This window comes from Lolium rigidum, chromosome 6, assembly GCF_022539505.1.
Source record: "Lolium rigidum isolate FL_2022 chromosome 6, APGP_CSIRO_Lrig_0.1, whole genome shotgun sequence".
Lineage (NCBI taxonomy): Eukaryota > Viridiplantae > Streptophyta > Magnoliopsida > Poales > Poaceae > Lolium > Lolium rigidum.
The window spans coordinates 51,238,930-51,246,102 of NC_061513.1; positions in this window are offsets into that span (position 1 = coordinate 51,238,930).

Sequence of the window (7,173 nt, forward strand, 5' to 3'; positions counted from 1 at the left end):
GACGGGCGCGGCAACGCGCGCTTTTATGGTCTAGTATTTTAGTAGCCATTAGAGACAATAAAAGCTAGCTGGACGAGGACACAAACCAAACACTAGTACCTACAGCCTCAGGCTTGGAGTAAATTACAAAAAACTACCACATTTCGGGCTAGGCTAACAAGTCAGTACCACTTTTGCTATTTTTTTGCAAAATCTACCGCTTCTAGGACGTGAAGTCACAAATCGCACTAATTTCAGTCCAATAGCATTTTGACAACAATTCTGACAAGTGGGACCCATTCGTCAGGGATTAGTTGGCAACACAGATGGTGGAGGAGCTGAGGTGGACATGGAACCCACATGTCAGCCCCACATCTTCTTTTCCTATCTCTTCTTCTTCCTTCCTGCCGGTTGCCAGAGGCAGGGCACACTGGGTCGCGCCGGTCGCCGGAGGCAGCCACCCGCTCCATGGATGGATGAAGGATCCAGGACGGCACACGCTCCAAACCAGTGGCGTCGCTGAGTTAGCCGAGCAGCGCGGGCACGCCGCGAGGGACAAGGCCGCGAGGTCCAGGAGCATCAGACTGTGGTCGGCGTGGAGGTCGGCATCGAGGACGGCCCAGAGGATCAGACAGGAGGGAGGAGCACAGAGGGGCTGGGGCATGTGCGGCAGCGACGCTGTGCTCCGTCGGAGGCCAGGGCCGCCTCCATCCCGTAGGTCCTGGCTGTCACCGTGTGTGCTTGGCCGCGTGCGCGCGGCCTCCAAGCGGGCTCAATGGATGTGACGAGCGAAGAGTGAGTGAGAGAGAGAGAGAGGGAAGGGAAGAGACAGAGGTGCGGCGGCGACGCTGTGCTCCATCGACGGATCTGACGAACGAAGAGATTTATTCGGCGGTTGCCCCCTGGTTGACCCTAGGCATCGAGGCCTTGATCCACCCGCCAACCGCCAGAGACCTGTTCCACCCGACCGGAGCAGGACCGGACCTCGTCGATCTGCACACCCACATGTGCTTGGGCCGGCGCGAGCAACTCCATGCCTGGCGGCAGCGAAGATCTGCGGGAGACACACGAACGGGAGGAAGAAGGGGAAGTAATGGATGCTGACAGGTGGGCCCAACTTCCACCTCAGCTCCAGCTCCACATGTGCTGCCAACTCAGCCCTTACAGATTGGCCCAACAAGTCAAAGATGCTATTAAAATGCCGTTAGATGTGTATCAGTGCAATTTGTAACGACATGCCCCAAAAGCGGTAGATTTTCGTAAAAAATAGCAAAAGTGGTACCAAAATATGGTAGTTTTTTGTAATTTACTGTCAGGCTTGCCTGGCCAGGCAACTTTTTTGAGTGTCTCAGGCCAGGTCAGGCTACACATCTCCCCGGGCACCAACACCAGGTCTCAAACCAAACTAGCTCTTACTCTGTTACTGGCACCAGGCCTAGGTCAACAGGGTGTGGTTTAGGGTGTGTGGAGATGGCCAGGCCGCCCAACTGGAGCCTAACGTTGAGCAGGTCCAACTAGATGGGATGTGGTCAATCGGAGCGGGCGTTACGAGGCCCGGCCCAGCATATATAAGAACCATGTGCCTCAGCAGTCAGCAACTCAGCATGGCGGGTCAACTCTGTCTCTGCCCGCCCGGCCGCCCGTGCCCTCGCTTGCAGTGGCCGCAGTCGGAGGAGCAGCGATCAGAGGGAATCGGGGTGTCAGGTGTGTGTTGGGCGGCGCACTTTCATGAAAATGGCTTCGCTACCATTCTGTCGGCTGGAAAGCGGCCGCGTTCAGGTCCTCGACTTGGAAGTGCCGCCGGTCCCAGTACGAATAGGCTCTCGCACGCGCTGCAGCTCTGGGAGGGCCTGGGGCGGATGCCTGTCCGCCGGCCCGTGACGACCACCGTTGGAGCTGTGAGGTTGGCCGTGACGGCGAGAGGTTGGCCGCCAACGGATAGCTCAGCGCCGCCACGGCCACGTACGTGCACCGTAGAGTCGATCGACGGCCGTACGTCTATGCTGACGCTGCGCGCGAGCCACCGCGTTGTTTGGAGCGGCCGTTTCCCTGACCGCCGGCGCCGGCGCAGCTCAACCGCATGGAGGTGAGCGATAGATCGCGAGGACGTGACATCTTCATGGCGCAGATTTTCATGGCGCAGATTTTCTCATTTTCTCTGATGCATAGTTTGTGTGCCACTGGCATGCAGCCAGGTTTGTTTTGCTCGGTGTTTCGCCACTACAAGTGGAGTACCACATTGCTTCAGATCACTTTGATCGACGTGGCATGGCGTTGAACTTTCCGTTGTGTGCTGTTCACGTCGAATCACAGCACCGTTCATTCATGCTGCCGCTGCCACCGCGGAATGACGAATGCCACACAAAGTAGTTCATTCTGCCGGCTCATCTTCCAAATCACGATTTGCATATCAAGGAGGAGGCCAAGCTTCGGACATTTTTTATAAGTAGATAAAAAGGCATAATGTCTGACTTTAAATTAATATAAAGCCTAGAGGTTCAAAGAGTTCACCAGACGCACACACAGCTATGGTAAACACACATCATTAGGAACGCAAGGTTAACGACAACAACCTAGGAGATCACCAACTAAATAGCATGACGACGATAGGCGAGTTGCAGGACCACTGTAGCGGCCTGGACCCCGGAGAGTCCTCACATCCCGGGCCAGGTCTTCAAATTCTTGAACGCATGGACATGTACAAACTCCCTTGGCTCTTGTACCATCCAGCTTACCCTCTCCTTTTTCTTTGGGGAAAATTGGTTCTATATCATCAAAAGATCCAGACTTTAGAAAAATACCACTGAAATTTTTGTGTTTAGAAAAATACCATCTAAAGGTTGCTCCGTTGTAGATTGGTACCATCGCCGTTTGCTCCACGTCAACTGGAGTAGAAAAGTCTATTTCGACCCAAAGAAAACACAGGAACGCGAGAGGGGATATTCCGCAACTAGTTGCGCCCGCACCCCATTTTTGTTGTGACACTTCCAAGTTTCCAAAAAATGCAAACTAAAATTCTAGACATACATTGTGTTGTGTCTTGTGCATCTGTGAAGTTTCATCCAAAAATATGTCAAAATGTGGCCTACACAAAAAGAACAAATGATCTGTAAATAGTACATTTTGACATATTTTTGGATGAAACTTCACAGATGCACAAGACACAACACAATGTATGTCTAGAATTTTAGTTTGCATTTTTTGGAAACTTAGAAGTGTCACAACAAAAATGGGGTGCGGGCGCAACTAGTTGCAAATGAGAGTTTCCCCAGGAACGCACCCAGCTCAAGAAAACTGTAAGGCCGCCGCTGCGCGGGCACGGACTAGCAGGGGAGGCTGCTGCCGCCTCCACCGAGCTCCGAGCACGGAGCAGCGGGGAGTCCGCCGCCGCCGTCGAGCAGCACGGAGCAGCGGAGGAGCCAAACGTCGGCGCCAAGCATGAGCAGCGCGGGAGGCCGCCGTCTCGCGAGCACGGGGCAGGATGTCGCCGCCCAGCTCGGAGCAGCGTGGGAGGCCGCCGAGCACGGAGCTGCCGGGAGTCCGCTGCCGCCGTCAAGCAGCTTTGAGTAGTGGGACGTCTCCGCCGACTACGAGCAGCAGGTGAGGCCGCCGTTGCCGCGAGCACGGAGCAGGGGGTCGCCGCCGCCGCCAAGCACGAAATGGGAAGGCAGCAGGAGTGCCAGGAGGTCGCCGCCGCCGCCAAGCACGGAATGGGAAGGCGCTCGCCAACGAGCACATCCAGCCACGGTCACGGAATGTCTATGAACCAGATGAGGAGGATTAGGACTAGGCGACGCGGGAGATGGACGACGCGGCGGCGACCTACCGGAACGGAGGAAGACGATGCCCAAATCCATCGATTCCTTTTTCAACTCTAGTTGACGTGGTATTTCACGGTGATGGCACAAATCTCTAACGGAGCAATCTTTGGATGGTATTTTTCTATAGACAAAAATTTCAGTGGTATTTTTCTAAAGTATGGATCTTTTGATGGTATAGAACCAATTTTCCCTTTTCTTTGCCTTGATCGAACTTGGTACTCCAAAGTTGCAAGAAAATCAAAATTTTATATATTACCTCAGCAAGGTGGCTAAAGATTTTTCTTTTCAATAGCTAGTTTGTTGCCGATATGCCAAAGGGCCCAGGTAGAGCAAGGAAGAAAGCTCACAATATTCTCCGTGGGTAACCCGACAAACTAGCAATTATAGCATGAAACTGCGCAAAGTTCGCCGGGCACAAGCTGCACCCTAGTAACTAGCGCATAACGATGCAACCGAACTTAGCCAACGAGCTTCGGATAATTGCGGGCACCAAGTGTTTGGTGCATTTTATTTCAGGGGAGTTGTCTTTCATGGGTCTTGCTAGCCCTCATGTCTTTCTTCATGAGTTGGCTACAGTTGTTGGAGTTATATTTTTTCACCTTGGCCTTGTGCTAAAACTATGCACCATTTTCTATCTTAATAAAAAGAAACGACAAACCGTTTGCCACGTATAAAAAAGATTTAGATTTGAGCTAAATAAATACACTTGGGGTCCCACCACTTGTTTTTGATGTGTAAACGTACTTTCATAGGTTGCGAAATGTGAAGCCACGCTATTAACTTGGACTAATAATTTTCTCAATTGAATATAAGTTATAAATCATCTAAAAGTATATCATTGGAAAGTTTTTTTGAAATGTGCATCCGATCATATATTTTCGGATGACATGTAACTCGTATTTAATTGACTAAAATATTATGCAAAGTTTGCCTCGAAAAATAAAATGGCCATGTATTCTCTGATGGAGGGAGTATTGTGAGAGTAAACATGTCCAAAATGATGAAAAAACCCTATAATTTTTCTTTGGCGCGTGTTACCTTGGTGCTGTCTCACATGCGGGCCTCCCACTAAGTGGCCAAAGAAACAATTAAAATTATGGGGTGAAGGGATCCCACAACTTGTCATTAACGTGCAAAGTAGTTCTAGAGTGCTAAAACTTGAATGCGGGAACAAAGATGTCCAACATCAATCAGAAGCACTTGTCTCTGGCACATGTTACCTTGGTGTGTTGTCTCACATTATGCACTGGAGGGGTCCCATAACTTGTCTTTGATGTGCAAACTAATTTCATAAGTTGCAAAATGTTAATCCGCAGTACTAAATTTTGTATATTGAGAGCAAACATGTCCAAAATCGATCAGAAGCTGGCATGTGGCATTGTATTTTTTGTGTGAATAAACCCTATAAGTTTTTTTTTCTATGGCACATGTTACCTACAAATTGTCTGAAGAAAATTATGCACTGTAGGTGCCTACAAATTGTCTTCGATGTGCAAACTAGTCCTAGGAGTTCCAAAATGTGAAGCTGTGGTACTAAACCTTATATTGAGAGAACAAACATGTTTAAAATCAATCAGAAACTAACATGTGGTATTGTAACTTTTTTTGAAAAAACCCCGATAAGTTTTTCTCTGGCACATGTTACCTTCATGTTGCCTTGCATGCATCCCTCGTGAGTGGCTAAAAAACAATTAAAATCATGCGGTGGAGGGTTCCCACAATTTTTATTTGATGCAGAGAGGACATGACCCGGTTTTGCCTTGTACTACTTTGATGTGTAAACTAGTTCAAGAAGTTGCAAACTGCAAAGTGACGGTTATAAAACTTGTACTGAGGGAGCAAAAGATCCGGAATCGACTAGAAGCTAACATATAGTGTTGTATTTTTGTGCGAAAAAACCCCATTAAGCTTTTCTCTGGCACATGTTACCTTGGTGCCTTCTCACATGCAGGACCCATGTTCACGCATCTGTGGTAGTGCATATATACATCTCCAAATTATACGTGTTCATCAAGTCGTTTCATGACAAAGTGAATTGTTATGTGGCTAGTTTGCACAGGTCACAAAAAGTATCATTTTATTGTGACTATAGAATGTGTAGATATACAGCCCAAGAAAATTCTCCAATTTTTTAAATATTTTAAAATTCTCCAATCTAATTGTAAGATGAATTGAGGAAATAAATTGCAGAGTAAAAAAAAGGGGGGATAGAGCAAAACCTAGCTCCGCGCTGGGAGGTGGCGACGCGAGCTGCGAGCGAGTTGCCGGGACCGGTAGGCGGGCATGCGGGGGCGTGGTCGCGTGGAGGTGGGCGGAGGTCGGAGAGGCACCCGTGCTGGACGGCTGGACGGCCGGACGACGGGACGAGCCGACGAGGCGACGAGCCAGCGGCGGCGGCGGCGGCAACGGCGCTCAGCGCGCAGCGCGTTCCGTGCTTCTTTTCGGTTCGCCTGGCGGCTGGACCTGGAGCCTGAACGAGTCTCAGCTGGGCTAAACGGTGACAAAATTCACCCAAAACTGGGCTGAGCTGGGCTACGCCCTGGGCCAAAATTACGACTATGAGCCTGCTAGGAAGGCCACGCCCCAGGCCATGGCCCGTGTTGCCTGGGGCCTGTCTCCGCCTTTGTATATACTAGTCATCAACCCGTGCTCCGCACGGGTGAGCCTTAGAGTTTTATTATTGATCTTGCATGGTGGTATGTTTTATAGTGTATCCATGATTACCAATTTACACATTGAAGGGAAATTAAAGGAGTTATACTCTTTGAATTGGATGCTTCACATTAGTCACGTGAACAAATTGTACCGTCAAATCGTTTTATATTTAGAAACCGAGAAAATACATAATAAATAACACTATTACAACCTACATGAGCGAATCCAAGATCTTACAACATTTGTGTTGCACTAATGACCTTTGTAACAAATATTTTACTGTATAAGTGTATAATTAATACAATTGGAGATCGAGTTGACTAAAGATTTGTAACATACTGAAATATCTTACCAAAGATTTCTACAAAATGCCTTATTAATTGAGTGTGCAGCGCTTAATTTTCTCTCTGGCGGTGCGAGATGTGCCTGACCAGACATGCCAAGCGCCCTCCAAATAGTTTGGAGTCGATCCAAACCCTTAGAACTTGGTCGTATGGATGGTTTTTATTTTTCAATCAATATGAAAACTTCTAATAAGTACTATGCTAGAAGGTAGGTCTATGATTTGAAACTCCAGTTTAAGTAAATGCTATGTACGCATGTTATACGGATTATGAAGGAACCAATCTTGACCGATCAAATATTAGGTTTTGAATTAGTAATTGTTGAGTTCCTCCTCTCTTCTAGCTGCTTCCATGCCATGTACCTCCACTGGTAG